Here is a 16,843-nt window from a genome sequence, read left to right as displayed (position 1 = left end):
TCTATGAGTCCTCTTTCTAATGAAATTGGTGTCATCCAATTTGTTTATCGGAGCAAAAAGCTATGGTCGATCTACTTCAGCCTACCAAAAGTGAATTTTTGGGTCAATTTCAAATGATCATAACTCCTTGTACACAATGATCTGAGTGAGATACTATATATCAATGAAAATATATGAGAGTCCTCTTTCTAATGAAATTGGTTTCATCCAATTTGGATAACGGAGTAAAACTTTATGGTTGATCTACTTCTGACTATCAAAACAGTCCACCAAAGGACAGATTCGATAATTTTTTGATTTTTAGGGGCGTTTTGGTCATTTACCTTCATTAAAAATCCATTCAAACCCTATACTAAATCCTATTAGAAGCATTATATGTTATATTTCATCAAATTCTCTCAAAAAGAAAACCCTAAGCTCCTACATCCAACTTTAAGAACCTCCAAAGTTCACCATTAATTCTGCAAATTTATTCAAGATTCCAAGTTCCAAGTTCAAGAATTCCAAGAACCATCATTCAAAGGCACGATTAATATTTTAAAAATGAGTATCAATATAAAGTTCATCATTCAAGGTATGTGGGATTTTTCAACAAGAACTCTCTTTCGTTCTTATGCCCAAAAGTAATTTTCTTTACAAAGGCATGATTTTTTATTTGATTTTTATGAATTTGAAGCATGAACTCATATCTTATGATGATTATTATGTAATCTTGATGTGTATGATTTTGAAAGATGAATTTACATGTGTGGTGATTTAAAGCATGAACCTTGAACGATATTTATCATGATTTTGATATTTGGGTCGTGAATCCCTTTGGAAATTGTGTTTTTTTGAGAAAGTGTGTGTTATAGGCACGTTGATGTTGAATATTTGAGATATTTTGAATGATTTGACCTTTTAGTCTTAATGGAGTAATTTTGAAATCGAGTGTGAAAGAAATCCACAACGTGGTTGATTTTTATAGATGGGAAGCATTATGGCTCCCGATGTATATTTATATATTACTAAAATTGTTTTGTTGTTGGTTGTCTTTTAAATGATCTGAGCTAAGTCTGGGAGAAATCTTTAGCACTGAGTGGGAGGTATAAAGCGACCTTACTTCCCTAGAACTACATGCCCCCGTAGGAGTGAGCCTGAGGCTGATTTATATAGTGATCACTAGTTTGTGTGGATTTGATATCGATAGTCCTACTCTGATGGCAAGGATAGGACAGCTCTCCCCAACATAGGTTGTACGTTGGACTCCATGTAGCTCACATGGTTTATGTTGATTATAGGATCTTGCAATGTGTGTGTGTTTCCTTGTGTCTATGGTGAACGGTGAAGTGATTTGAAAGTTGAATTGTGAAAGTTATTCTTTCGAAAGATTTAAATGATATTTACATTATGAGAATTGATATTCTTGATGAACTGAAAGTGATTGACAAATTATATGATGACTCACATGTGTTATTATACTTATTTCATCCTCTCATGATTATGATGATTTTCTTTGGGCTATGTGAGTCTTTCATACCTCCTGCATATTTATTATAAATATTTATGATCATGATTTTTATACAACTGCATACACCCCTTATACTCGGTTTCTTTCCATGGTACTGACCCACATCTTCGGATGTGGGATGCATTTTCTCGGAATGTAGATTTAGGTGCTCAGTTCTAGGTTCGACAGTGATTTTTTGGGCATGCTGTTCTACATCCTCTGTTATGGTGAGTCCTCATGTTCCGAGGATGTGATGTCTGATGTTAGTTTCACGGAATTGTTTACATTTGATAATTGAGTATGAGTCAGTTGGGGCATATCTTAATGGCTCACTGGTTTTATTGATTTTCTTAAAGGTTTGTCAGAGTAGTATAGATGTTGGGATTTGACTAATAAGTCATATTTTGTTATCTTTCTGAAATTCTTTTATTCTTTGATAATGATTACTCTGTTTATATTTGAGGGTTATTTATGGAAACCCCGTTGATTTGTGTTGAATTGAATGAAAATTGCTCAAAGGGTTAGCTTGGGGCAACTCGTAGCCTCAAGCATCGTGTGATGCTCCGGGACCCGTTTTCAGGGCATTACATGAACAGGTAGTCTCTTGTCCATAAGAGTGGCGTGTTTGACACCTATTAATAAGACTCTAATCGAGGCGGATTTCAGACTTTTTAGGACACATTAAACACTTAGGCTCTGATACCAAGTTTCTAACGACCCAATAGTACACCCTGGGCGCTACATGGTGCTTACGGTCCCGAGAGACCACAAGCTAACCCATGAGTTGGTACCTGCTGTGAGCACAAAATAATATAATAACATATGTGGAAGAACAATAGATAAGCCATAAGGTTTTAAATAACTGAAAACAATATTGGATCATAAAATTGGAAACAACTGTCTAGAACTAATAAAATAATAACAAAACTGTCTGACAGTCTATACTAGTCTGAAAAGCCTCTACTGACTGAATAAGAGTTTATGAGACCAGCCCCAACTAAATCTATTTAACTACTGAACTAAAAGTATGAAAATAAAGTTAGTCTGTCCTCGAAATAAAAGGTCTCACCACAACTACGGCTGATAACCTGAAAGGTCTATACACGGTCCAGGAACTGAGCATCCAAAGCCATGATATGATACATCATAGCAAGAAAAAAGAATGTGATCAGTACTTTGAATGTACTGGTATGTTAAATGAGGTAGGTTGATATGCATGGTTTCATGTACAGGAGTAATAACTGAATGAATTAATAGCATGAAGTACTGAATAAAATGAATGAAATCTGTAAATACTGAGAATGTATGACCAAGCATAAAACATTTTCTTAATATAATTTGTAAACTGAAATGCTAAAATCTGTTAACTGAATAACCGATATCTATATGGTATGGTCAATACATTCCTGAACTAAAGTATAATGAATACTGAACTGAGACTGTTGGAGCTATCATCTAACCGACATACCCTAATGAGCAAATTGGGGTCCAATCTGTGATCCCAATTGGAAGGGTGTTATTACTATGCCATGGGTACTAACACTGGCTGTGTGGATCCATAGATGTACTGTCCCAAAGGACTAAGAGTGTCAAGCCTAAACAGACGGTGACCCTGCGAGGTAGTCAAGCCTAAACTGACGGGTGACTCCTCATATCCTATGCTGGCTATGTAGTTCTAGAGTACAGGGAATGCTTCTAATGACTCTGCCTATCTAACGAGGAAGCCGCCATCCCTACACTCGCTCGGTGCTAAGTCCTACTCCTAACTGAATTTACTCGAGATATTGAACTGTTCTAAGTTTAACTGATTATGATGACTGATTGAACTGTTAATGCTTATAGCATATTCTGAAGCTATTCTGGAGATATTAAGACGAAGTAAATAGCTAAGTTTTTAGGTATTCACAGCCCCCAGTACTCAATAGCAATAATAACAAAATAGTACTAAAACTTTGAGGATATAATATGAAAGCATTTATTCAAAATTCAATCTTGTAGGCATTTCATCAAACACTTGATATTCATAGTATAAGCTAAGCATGGGAATAATTTAAATCTTGTAGTAATAACACGATTTCAACATCAACATCACGAATTATGAATTAAATCAGTGAATAACATCATTAAAACATGTGGGGTTGAATAACAACGACAATTTCATGTAAACACGGTGTAGAATTATAATTCATAGGAATTCATGGTTAAAATCACAATTAAAAATCATGAAAAACTTATAAAGATCCCAACTTGAATTTAGAATTGGATATTTGGACTCCATAGGTGAAATAAACCCATAGATGAACACTTAACATACCTGGGTTGATGAATTCGTGAGAATTGATGGTGAATTCTTGAGTTTTAATTTTGAACTTAGAAAGGTAGGGTTTTTGTTCTTGAAAGAGGGATACTTTAATTTTTTCAAGAAAATTATGAAATAATGAGCAAATAATGCTCTATTGGGACTTAAATCCCGTGTTTGGACGGATTTGGGGCTATGAAAACAAACCAAACAGTCCCTGGAATTTAAATCGCAAAAGTCTCAATTTTTGGCTCCAGCGCGATGCGGTGCAGTTGCATCGGGCCACTTGAAAACTAACAATCCCTATTTTACCCTATGGCATGATGCGATGCTATTGCGTTGTGCCTTTGAAAACGGACGATCCTAGACTAGAAACTTGTCGCGATGCGGTGCCAATCGTCATGCCCCACTGGAAAAAACTATTGTGAAATGTCCCCTTGGTGCAACGCGATGGTAATTGCTGTGGCACGCTGGAAAAAGACAAACATGATTTCGGCCAACACCGCAATGCGACCTTATCGTATTGGGCTACTATTTTGCACTGAAAGTGTCATAACTTCACACCCGAGTATCGGATTCGGGCGAAATTGATATCGTTGGAAAGCTAATTCAATTTCCTATTATTTGGTGGATTTTGATCTAGAAAAATCTGAATATAAAAAAAGATATGCTCCTTTAAAGTTTACTAAAGCAACATTCTTATCAAAAATTCAATCGGTAAGGATTATTTTGATTCGTCTAATAGTTGGGAGTTATTTGAGGCCTTAATATACATCAAACTCGTGCATATCACTTTGAAATAACTATAATGTACTATTCATGAGCTTGAAACATGTCTCTAACATTGGTTTGGATTTTTGGGATATTACAGTTTGGCAATGAAAATCATAATTTTTCGGAGTTGTAGCTGTACAATTATATGGATAGTAAGAGTTAGAGAGTTGGACGAAGCAGGTTTGTGTTTAATCTCCTGCCAACTTAAATGAGGGACACATTTAGCTCCTAAAATTCTGATATTACCCTTGAATAAGAAATCAATAAGAGAAGCAACTGGCATGGTAATACACAATGTGCATAAGTTCTTACCTCACATAATATGAAGATTAATAATATGATTTTGAAACTAAAAATAAAACAACATTAATCAGACATTGAAATAATGAGAGTAAGAGAATCAAATAGTGCATCACAAAAGGCTTTCATTTCACCAAGCACCTTAGCTTCATTGATTTATAACAACAGTCGAGCAAGTTTTTTTAACTGCAATTTTCATATTTAAGAACAGAAAATTCTTTTTCTTATATTCTGGAAGTTTTAATCACTTCAAATCTCAATAGGGATTGTTGCTCGATAGCTAGTGCCAATTTTCTGAGTCAACTATCTTATTCGCGAGAATTTCTTCTATTTGATTTTGTCTCATCACTAAATGGATGCACACACTTGTCTTATATCAGAGATATTCAATTCAGTCATCTCTAAGCATAAAATTAACCTCGAAAAGTTAATTGAGAAATATATATGCTACTTTATTCAATAGCAGTAGTAATAAATAGATAAAATCTAATAAAACTTCAAATCCACTGACTTACATGTGAACAACAATGAAAAAAATGTAAAAAAATATGGGGAGATAATGTAACAACCCACATTTTTTAGCTAGAAATTGAACCGTCATTCCTATGTGTCCAAACTCTAATCCCATAATTTATATTTTAATTCATGTGTCATGATTTTAATCCTAGTTTATGAAGTTCTCTAGAAGTGAAAGATGTTCATAGAATTTACTGAGAGCAAAGTTGAGCTAAGAATCTTTGATTAGTCCAGAGTTTGGTATTCGATTCAACAAGGGTCTACTTTGAACGTGTATAACTTTTGATATACATGAAATTTTTTAGATCAAGACCCCACCAAATTGTAGATAATTGAGTCAGCTTTCCAACGATTTTAATTTGCCTTAATCCGATACCCAAGTGAAAAGTTATAGCATTTTTCGTGTGAGGCAGTAAGTTGCCACGATTACACCGCTCGACAGTGCCTATAGTGGTAGAACCAATAGAACTCAGTGGTAAGACTCAAATTCAGGATTTTCTAAAATAGTAGGTCACTGCGATTACACTGCTTAGTGGTTCTTATAGCGGTGGCACCAATAGGGCTCAGCGGTGAGCCTGAAAATTTGTATTTCTGCTGAAACTTTTAATTCTGAGGGGCAGTCTTATCTTTTCCCTACAAACTCAAGTCATGTAAAAAGTGAATTAAAACATCTTTTGTGCATAATATGCCCAAATTCACTCAAATTTATCAAGAAAAAACCCTAACCTCCCTCCCAAAGATTAAGAATCCATTGCTTAAGTTCAAGATTTCCAAGAAACAAAATCAAGATTTGGATCCTATCCTTTGAACTAAGTAGTCTAAGGTATGTGGGACTACTCTAAACACCATGGGGATAAGATTTACTATTTTATCATGTTTAAACATCCCCAATCATGTTTATGAAGAAGAGTTTTGACTTACAAGTCGGGGTATGACATGAATGACTTGCAAGTCGGGGTATGAGGATACCCGGTGATAGTATGCCCTTAACAGAACAAGTGTTTAATATTTTGCATGTATGAAGAATGGTTTTAAGGAACTAAAAGTTGGGCTTAAGAGAGTTTGATAGTTACCCGAAGAAAGCACGAGTTGAAAGACTTAATGTTGGAAATCATGATTTGCCGACTTGGGATTTTGACACCATGTTGTATGGTCTTGTGTGCCTTGATTTATGTCCTCCCAACTTGGGACTATGGTTAGGAGCCATGCTTTGTGGTTTTGTGCCCTACCATGATATATTATTATGATTGAGAATTATGGCACTCTGCTTTGTAGACTGACGTGTCTCCCATACCGATAGTCCAACCCTTGAGGAAAATTTGGGTAGGGGGCTTGGCCGCCGAGTCAAGGAAGGATCCCATATAACTCATGGGATAATCATAATTGTAGGGTTTACCATCTAGCTCAGATAAAATAGAAAGTGAGTCATGATTTCCAAGAGTTGTTGAAATTCATTTTAGTATGCCCATGTGTTTTCACTTATGCATTATGTTTATTGTTTTATAAAATGTTCTTATTATGATATATAAAAACATGTTATTTTTGGTTGTTTCACATACCAGTACATTTTGTATTGACCCCCTATATTTCAGGTTCTAAGGTCCAGTCTAGCTGTCCTGCTAAATAGTAGATTGTTGCCAGACATTCAGAGTTGGTGAGCCACCCTTACTTCAGAAGGCATCATGTTTACTTATGTTTCTCTCATTGTTTTTAGTTCATGATCCGACCGGGGGCCTTGTCCCGATTTCAAACAGATTGTTGTTTTCGTAGTAGATATTTCGCAAACGTGTATTAGATTGTTTGAGTTTTATTGAACTTATGTCCAAATTACTCAGTTGAGATATTAAAGTGACCATGTTTCCATTTATTTTCCAAATTTCCTTACAATATATGAATTGTGTATATGATTTCCAGTTAGAGAAGGGCTCCTGAGCCTTTATGGTTCGGGATGCTCATCTGTTCCTGGGCGTCTGTTCGGGTTGTGACAGGATCTTTCGTAAATTCATAATAAATGTCAATTTTTACTTGAGTTTCAAATGAGTTGACTTTCAGTTACAAAATCAGACAAGATTAAAATAGATTGTCATTATGTGGTTCTGACCACTTTCTCTCTTATAATTTGTTCCTTAAAAGAATTTCTTTTTTGATAATCTTTTAAATTCAATACTTATGAATCAAATCATCTTGCGGGATTTTTTATGCAATTTGGGTTGACTGGACAAATAATGAATTAATAATAATAATTCATTTACCTTTTTTATATTGACTTTTTTATTAAGAATATTATGTTTTTGGTAGGTTGCTAAGATTGATAAATTTGGTCTAATTTTGATTTTTGAGAAAATCTAATGTAAATCAATGTATATAGAATGTTATTTATAAGATTTCCAAATATTATTTTGTAAAAGCATCTCACACCAAGTATAAAAACCCTTCTTTTGTTCTTTAATTTTTCACCCTTCAGTTGCTTTCTGTGACACAACTTGAAAGCTAGAAATTTTCAAGTACAACTTCTTGCTCTCTTTTCTCTTCTTTCCTTTAAATCAAACCTCATCTACTCTATCTGGTTGTATCAAGGAAGACCATACCATGGCTCGAGCTCATTTGCAAACCCACTAGTCCTCTGGACAACATGCGAGGATAGTATTAAAATTTTAGCAAGAATGAAATGTCATATTATCCTCGCGTGATGTCTACGAAGACTAGACAGTAGGCTAACAAATGAATTCGGACAAATTTCTTCCTTGATACTACCAGGTAGAGTTGGTGTCGTTGGCGTTAAAGGGTAGAAGTGTGTCGTCGGAGTCAATGAATAGTTGGGTAATGTGGATATTCTCCAACTCATTATGCAGGCTCAAACTAATGATATTAGCGTTAAATTATGATAAGATTATCTTATGTAATTAAAGATAATGATATGAAAGAGTTAAGTTATTTATTTATTGTTAAATACGATATGAAAATATTTTTATTACATCGTGGTCAAAATAATACCTATAATTTCCTCGAAATGATAGAAATAAAAGATCATTGATGCAGATTTTGATGTATTTGGTTAAGCACAAGAAGTTAATTAGTTAAGAGGAAAATATATCCCTCAACTATACGAAGAGTGAAAATATTCCTCATTAAAATGGTAGTGTACATATACTTCATTGTCTAACAAATGGTGTATATATTATAAGTTTACTCCCATTTTTGAATGTGAGAAATGTTCCTCACTATTTGGACTAGTTACAACTCCATTAACACTTATCTGAAATCACCCAAATTGCTGCCCTAAAGGATGAATCTATTGCCATGAATGCCGAGGAGAGTTGCTTGATTTTTCTTTGGATTTTGCTTTAGCTTTTGTTCTGTGTCGTTTGTATGTGATTTTTTAATACTAATAAAATATTCCCACTAAGCATAGCATAGAGATTCAAAAAAAAAAAAAATTCTTTTCCAAGCTGCAAAGTTTTGCCTTGTGAAAAGCTTGGTATCTACTCATTAGCAGAGGGAATTCAAAATTTTAAATTTGTAAGTTTCTAATAAAATAAAGTAATATTTGGACAATAAAAAGGGAGGGGCGGGGGAGGGGGTGGTAGAAGTGGAATTAGTCGTGAGGCAACAAAGACATAAAGAAAATATAAATTATTCATTTTTTGAAAGAAAAAAAATGAGTTGACTGGGAAATATAAGGTAAAAAGGTAACAGAAAAAAGGCTAAAAAATGATGTTTCCACTGGGTTTGGATCCCTCCTCGCGAGGGTGTCTAGGATTTCATTATTTTTCATATCATCTTGCATATTTTATACTGAATTGCCATTCACTGGTCAAAAAATTAATTAATAACAATAATTCTTTTACCTTTTGTGATGTTGATTTCTTACTAAGAATACTATGCTTTTGGTAAGTTGTTAAGATTGATAAGTTTGATCAAATTCTGACTTTTGACAAAATCTAATGTAAATCATTGTATATATAAAGTTATTTATAAGATTCTTACGTATTATCTTGTAAAATCATCTCATATCAATTATAAAAATTCTTCTTTTGTTCTTTAATTTTTCACCCTTCAGTTGCTTTTTCTAACACCTTGAGAGTTAGGAATTTTCAAGCACAACTTCTTGCTCCTCTTTTCTCTTTTTGTTGGAGTCCACAACACCCAACTCTTCGTTGACTCCAACAACAAGTTTATTTCCTTTAAAGCCAACTTTATCAGCTCTATCTGGTCGTATCAAGTAAGACCTTCATGGAGTTCGATTGCAAGCCCACTTTCTAGTTCTACTTTACAACCTACCAGGTTAAACATCAACCTACAAACATAAAACCATTACCGTTGTTTTTATACTTGTACGTTGAAGTATTACCCTTGTAGGTTGTCCAATAGGACTAGATAGTGGGTAGAAGTTTGTTCTCCGAGAGGCAACAAAGAGTTGGATAGTGTGGACGTACTCCAACTCATTAAGTAGCCTAAATGATGTTGGAGTAAAATTCTGATCATATTTGCCTTATATTCTTAAAAATAATGAATTGAAAGACTTAAGTTATTTTTTTTCAGTTAAATGGACTAAGGAAATATTTTTATTATGTTGTCCTGGTCGAAATAGTAGCTGTAATTTCTTGATCTAAATGATAGTAATAATCAGTGATGCAAGTTTTGGAGTATTTGATTACGTACAAGAAGTTAATTAGTAAAGGAAAAAATAATTTCGAGGGGATATATCCCTCATTAAAAAAATAGTGTATATTTACCCTTTTTCATAACTGGCCTATATTCACTAAAAGAAAAATCCTGAAAGTGATCTTCTAATTTCAAAAGGCCATCCATTCAAGTCTTTACTGTCTTTTTTTATTGTTAGATTTAGAAAATTAAGTCACCCATTTTTTTAGCCCTCCAAATCCGATCCAAATGGGAAAAAAAATCTCTCTTCTACTTAATCATAAAACGAGCTTGGGTCAGTATTGAATAAATGATTGTGTTTGTTCAGATAGATTGAGTCTAAAAGGGCAAAAAGGTGTGTAAGGTAATTTTTAAAATTTAGACCTGATCTAACTTTAAAACCTACCTAAACATAAAAAGGCTTTTGTACGTTGGTGTGCCGTGTTTTGATAAGATAATATTTGAAATCATAAAAGTAATATTGTGTATCCATTGATTTACACTATATTTGATTAGACCAAATCTATCGATCTCATAACCAAAATGAATGTCACGAACTACTGTGTGTAGTCTTTTTTTTCTTTTTGGGGGCTAATTTATACCACAGTGTTTCTAGAAGCCTTTTATTAATAATAAAAATCTTCAACATGGATAAGTAAGGGGAATTAGGCCTTCCTTTACCAATCCTAATGAGGTAATGAACCTCTATTAATCAACAATCATGAAGAAAATAAGAACTAGAGAGAACTAGGTATCTTATAATCATCACAGAGTATGTAACATACCCTATGATGATATTACAAATGATGATGCTTAAACAGTACAAAAATATAAAATCCAGGATGAAATTTGAGTTATCAAACTCAAACTTCCTTCTACAAATGCATAAATTTAAAAAAGAAAGATTGCCCGTCTAAAGTAACCTGAAGTATTTTCACTTGTCTTCATCTTCCAATCTGTCCAACAACATTTGATAGTTCATCAGTTATTCTTGGATTTATTGAATTTTGTTGAAGCTATTGACACTGTTGTATGGTTTTGCTTTGTCAGTCGTATTGGTAGGTGTCTTGGAACATACTCCCCGCACTTTACCATCCCAGCTATGTTGCCTCTCATGTGTCTTTTTATTGCTTCCACTTTTTTGTTGTTGAGGTGAGATTCCATCTCTAGCCACCTTATCAAAGCACATATCCAACATATTTTCTCCTTCTTCCTCATTAAAAATTCTCGCTCAAATCACTAAAATAAGTGTTAATTGGACTAAGTCCTGATGGTAAGGCCCCTGACTAATTTTTCATTATGGTGCACTTTTAGACACAAATATGGAAGCTTCTGAACTGAATTTGCTATTCAAAGGAAGAGGTGAAACCTACTCCTCTCCATCAGCTAAATCAGCCCATCTAGGAACACTCATCTCCCCTTTCATCACGTCTTTGTTATTTCCCGTGGACAAATAGGCACCCCTCAAGTTAAGTGATGGGTCACTAACCCTAACTTGAATAGATTGCTCGCATATGCAGGCCTGGCTAGTGCTTTGTTGAAAGTGTCAACTATTTGGTCATTACCTTGAATATGTATAACACGAACCTTTTTTTTCAACATATGGTGGCGGGAAAAGTGAAAGTCTATTGCATTATTCTTCACACGATTATGGAGGACAAGATTCTTGCTTAGGAATGAGTTTCCATGTTATCTCAATAAATTATAGGTAACTCATGTACTAGCATAATGCATATGTAAATTTGTTTATCTGAAAGATTACACGGTAAGATAAATAAATATCTAATGGTTGTTTGTGTTATTTCCTTATAAGGGTACGCAGAATCTGTATATGCAGAACAACAACTTCAACTAGAGTGCAAGTATAAACAAAAACACAATGAAGTATATCAAATACCCTCAACACAAGATCAAAATGACCTTTCCAAGAGGTGTATTTTATTTTTTTAGAAAATAAATGAAACAGAAATGAATAAGGCCAAGTCATCCGAATTCATGGACTTTCCTTAAGGAAATAATTCCCCTCACTTGAGGTTGTGGAATTTTCCTCCCAGGATAAAATGGCCTTCAATCCAAATATAGCGATACCTCAAATATTTAGACTCGTCGAACGCACTCAACAGTTTGAATGATCACACAGAATTTTTGAAGAGAAAAAGAGTATTTTTTATTCTGAAATTTCTCATATCAAAACCTGTGGAAGAAAGCAGGTTTTTATAGCCATAACATACCTCTTCTGAAAAGAGGCAATGGTTCATGTCAAAGGTTACACATGTTCTGTAAATTCATGTCTGTTCATCCAAAGATTGCATCTTTTCCTGAACAGTCATCTCTCTCCATGAATCAGTATGTCCTTTTACTGAAGTATTGCATTCTTTTGAAACAACACATCAGTTCAAAACAATGCAGCTATTTTGAAGCATTAGTTCTGTTCGGAATTACAGAAGCATCAGTTTGAAATTTCTGAAGCATTGCATCTGCTGCTGCATGCATAAATGGAGAATACTATTTCGTTTTGGTAGATTCAAATCATCAGATAAAATTTGTTCAAAAATATAGACCTCATTGATCGATCATTTGACAAATCCAAATCCAAATCTGAAGTCGAACCGACCGAGCGACGACGACGACGATGCGAGGCATCTCTTATTCCTTGCCTCACTTATCCATATGGGAGTGTGTTTCACATTATAAATACCTTAAAGCTTCTTTCTCCCACTAATGTGGGATAATTTAGTAAGTTTTCCTATTTTTGAGTACACTTTCCATATTGGTATGATCTCAATTTTTCTCTTTCACTTGGTTTTCTCCATTTTCCATTCACGCCTCTCATTTATTATGAACCCAACAATACCTCACATAAATGGGGAATGACTATTTTTCATAAAAGTTTTACGGACAAGTATGTGATCATCAAGCAAAGACTGATTACATTTGGATAAGTGGGTTTCCCTTTGAACTTTCTATAGTGAACATGTATCGGATTCACTCAGTCAATCGGTAGATTTGATATCTTTGAACCGTAGAGCTTTAATGTACACCTAGACAACACATATCACACAACCAGTATTTTATCGTTTATGGTTCTCACGCTTTTATTCTTTTCAGCCATGAACACATTTCGGTTTCATGAGAGCTTAGAGAATAGTCCTTTACTAACATTCTCCTTGAAGAGGCTTCCACTTCGCCCTCACATAGGTGATTTCTAAACATTCAATCCTATAGATTATATTATTTTGTCAAATCTGTCAAATTTAGATAATCATTAAAAGACTTTTCACTTTAAGTCTTATCCTTGATTACTATACATTGTCTACATCATGAGAATGGATTGGGTAATTGACAATGTTGAACTTTTCAGACACAACTTTGTTTGATCTCCTTGAACCTAGCTATTGGGATCTTCAGTCTAGTAGAGTTACCGCTATGCTGACTTGTCCTAGGCCTTAAATCCATTCCCTTGGATTCCTTTTCACTCCTTCTATAGATAGGCCTTTTGTAGGTGGATCCGACACATTATCCTTTGACTTTACATAGTCAACAGTGATAATTCCACCAGAGAGAAGTTCCCTAATGGTATTATGTCTCCATCGTATGTGATGAGATTTACAGTTGTACATCATGCTCCCTGCCCTACCTATTGCCGCTTTGCTATCACAGTGTATACATACTGGTACCACTGGCTTTGGCCAATAAGGAATATCTTCTAAGAAATTTGGAGCCATTTTGCTTTTTCACCGACTTTATCCAATACGATAAATTCAAATTCCATTGTAGAGCGAGCAATATAAATCTGTTTGGATGATTTCCAAGAGACTACTCCTCCACCGATAGTGAATACATATCCACTTGTAGATTTTACTTCATTCGATCCGGTGATCCAATTTGCATCACTATATCCTTCAAGTACCGCAGGAAATTTATTATAGTGCAAAGCATAATCTTGAGTGTATTTAAGATACCCCAAACTATTTTCATTGCCATCCAGTGATTTTTGTTGGGATTACTTGTGTACCAATTCAATTTACTGATAGTACATATTATGTCTGGTCGTGTACAGCTCATTATATACATTAAACATCCTAATACTCTTGATTACTCCAATTGCGAGTCACTTTCACCTTCATTCTTTCAAAGTGCAAAGCTCGTATCCAATGGAGTCTTGGCAATACTGAATTCCATATACTTGAACTTGTCAAGTACCTTTTCGATATAATGAGACTGTGACAATTCCAACCCTTAAGGAGTTCGATGGATTCTTATACCTAAGTTTACATCTACAACTCCAAGGTCTTTCATATCAAACTTGCTCTCGAGCATTCATTTTATTGCATTTATGTCAGAAATGTCTCTACTGATGATCAACATATCATTCACATATAAACATACAATGACTTGGTGATTTGGAGTGTCTTTAATATAAAAATATTTATCACATTCATTTATTTTGAATCCATTTGCCAACATGGTTTGGTCAAACTTCACATGTCATTGTTTTGGTGCTTACTTTAGTCTATATAATTACTTGATAAGCTTACACACCTTGTTTTCCTTTCCTGGAACCACAAAACCCTTAGGTTGTTCCATGTATATTTCTTCCTCCAATTCTCTATTTAGAAAAGTGGTTTTCACATCCATTTGATGAATTTGAAAATCATATACCGCCGCTAAGGCAATTAACATTTGAATCAATGTTATCCTTATTACTGGCGAGTATGTATCAAATTAATCAAGGCCTTCTTTTTGTTTGAATCCCTTTACTACAAGTCTTGCCATGTATTTGTCAATAGTGCAATCCGCTTTCATATTCCTTTTGAAAATCCATTTATAACCTAAAGGTTTATTTCGGGGAGAAAGATCAACTAATTCCCATGTATGGTTGCTTAAGATTGAATCAATCTCACTATTGACTACCTCTTTCCAAAAGGATGAGTCCGAAGATATCATCACTTCCCTAAATGTTTGAGGCTCATTTTGTAAGAGAAATGTTACAAAATCCGATCCAAATGAAGTAGACGTTCTTTGACGTATACTACATCTTGGATTTTCTTCATTATGTACATTCTCACTTTGTTCATCTTGAGGTCGTTTAGATCCTCCACTAGACTATTCATGTCTAATTTTATATGGGTAAATGTTTTTAAAGAATTCAGCATTGTCTGATTCAATTACCATATTTTCATTAATATCCAGAAGTTTGGATTTATGAACCAAAAATCGACATGCTTTACTACTTTTATCATATCCTATGAACATGAAGTCCACCATTTTAGGTCCTATCTTAACCCTTTTAGGCATAGGAATTTGGACCTTTGCTAGACACCCCTACACTTTGAAATATTTCAAGTTGGGTTTCCTTCCTTTCCATTTTTCATAAGGAATTGATTGTGTCTTACTATGGGGAACTCTGTTGAGTATATGATTGGTTGTACGGGTAGCCTCCCCCCATGAGTTTTGTGGTAAACCAAAACTTATAAGCTAGGCATTCATCATTTACTTCAAAGTTTGGTTTTTCCTTTCCACAATTCCATTATATTGAGGTGAATACGGGGCCATAGTTTGATGGATGATTTCATTCTCTACACATATTTTGACAAAGGGAGATTCATATTCTCCGCCCCTATCACTTCTATCATTTTTTTGTTTTATCTAACTGATTTTCAACTTCAGTTTTATATTTCCTAAATGTATCTGTTGCTTCATCCTTACTATTAAGCGAATAGACATAACAATATCTAGTGCAATCGTCAATAAAAGTTATGAAATAATTTTTCCCACCACGTGATGCTGTTGACTTCATATCATAAATCTCAGTGTGTACTATGTCTAAAGGATTAGAATTCCTTTCACCGAACTTATAAGGATGCTTTGCATACTTTGATTCTACACACGTTTAACACTTTGATTTATTGCACTCAAATTTTGGCAAAACTACGAAGTAAATCAGTTTTCGTAACATTTTATAATTAACATGGCCTAAACATTCATGCCAAAAATAATAAGACTCAAGCAAATAAGAATAATTTGAACTTTTATTTATTTCAACAGTCATTACATTCATCTTATAAAGGCCCTCAGTGAGATAGCCTTTTCCTACATGCATTTCTCCTTTGCTAATTACAATTTTTCCAGAAACGGTTACACATTTGAATCCGCTCTTATCTAGAAGTGAAACCTAAATTAAGTTCCTACATAATTCTGGAACATACAAGACATTGTTAAGTGTCAAGACCTTTCCCGAAGTCATTTTGAAGAACACTTTCCCTGTTCCTTCTACCTTAGCAGTAACGGAGTTAGCCATGTAGATCATATCTTCTACTTGAGCTGGAGAAAATGATGAAAACAACACTTTGTTGGCACATACATGGCGGGTGGCACCAGAATCCATCTACCATTCGCGAGGATTCTCCACCAACTTGCATTCTGAGAACATAGTACATAAATCATCGCATTCTCTGTTGGATTCAATCATATTTGCTTGATCCTTTTTCTGCCTTTCTTCGGGGCACGACAATCCGTAGACTTGTGGCCAATCTTACCACAATTGAAGCATTTTCCCTTGAATTTCTTCTTGTGTTGATTGCTTCCTTATTCAACTTTCTTTCTTTTCTTAGAATTGTTTTGATCATCTTCTACAATATGTGCTCCATTAATTGTAGAATTCCCTTTTTACCTTCTCTTGGCAGACTTATTATCCTCTTAAATATGCAGTCAGAAAATAAGATCTTCAAAAATTATCTCTTTACATTTATGCTTCAAGTAGTTTTTGGAGTCTTTCCACAAAGGTGGTAGCTTCTCAACTATCGCTGCTACTTGAAATG

This window comes from Capsicum annuum, chromosome 7 (assembly GCF_002878395.1).
Source record: "Capsicum annuum cultivar UCD-10X-F1 chromosome 7, UCD10Xv1.1, whole genome shotgun sequence".
NCBI lineage: Eukaryota > Viridiplantae > Streptophyta > Magnoliopsida > Solanales > Solanaceae > Capsicum > Capsicum annuum.
The sequence above is the reverse complement of the archived record's forward strand: the minus strand, read 5'-3'. Positions refer to the sequence as shown.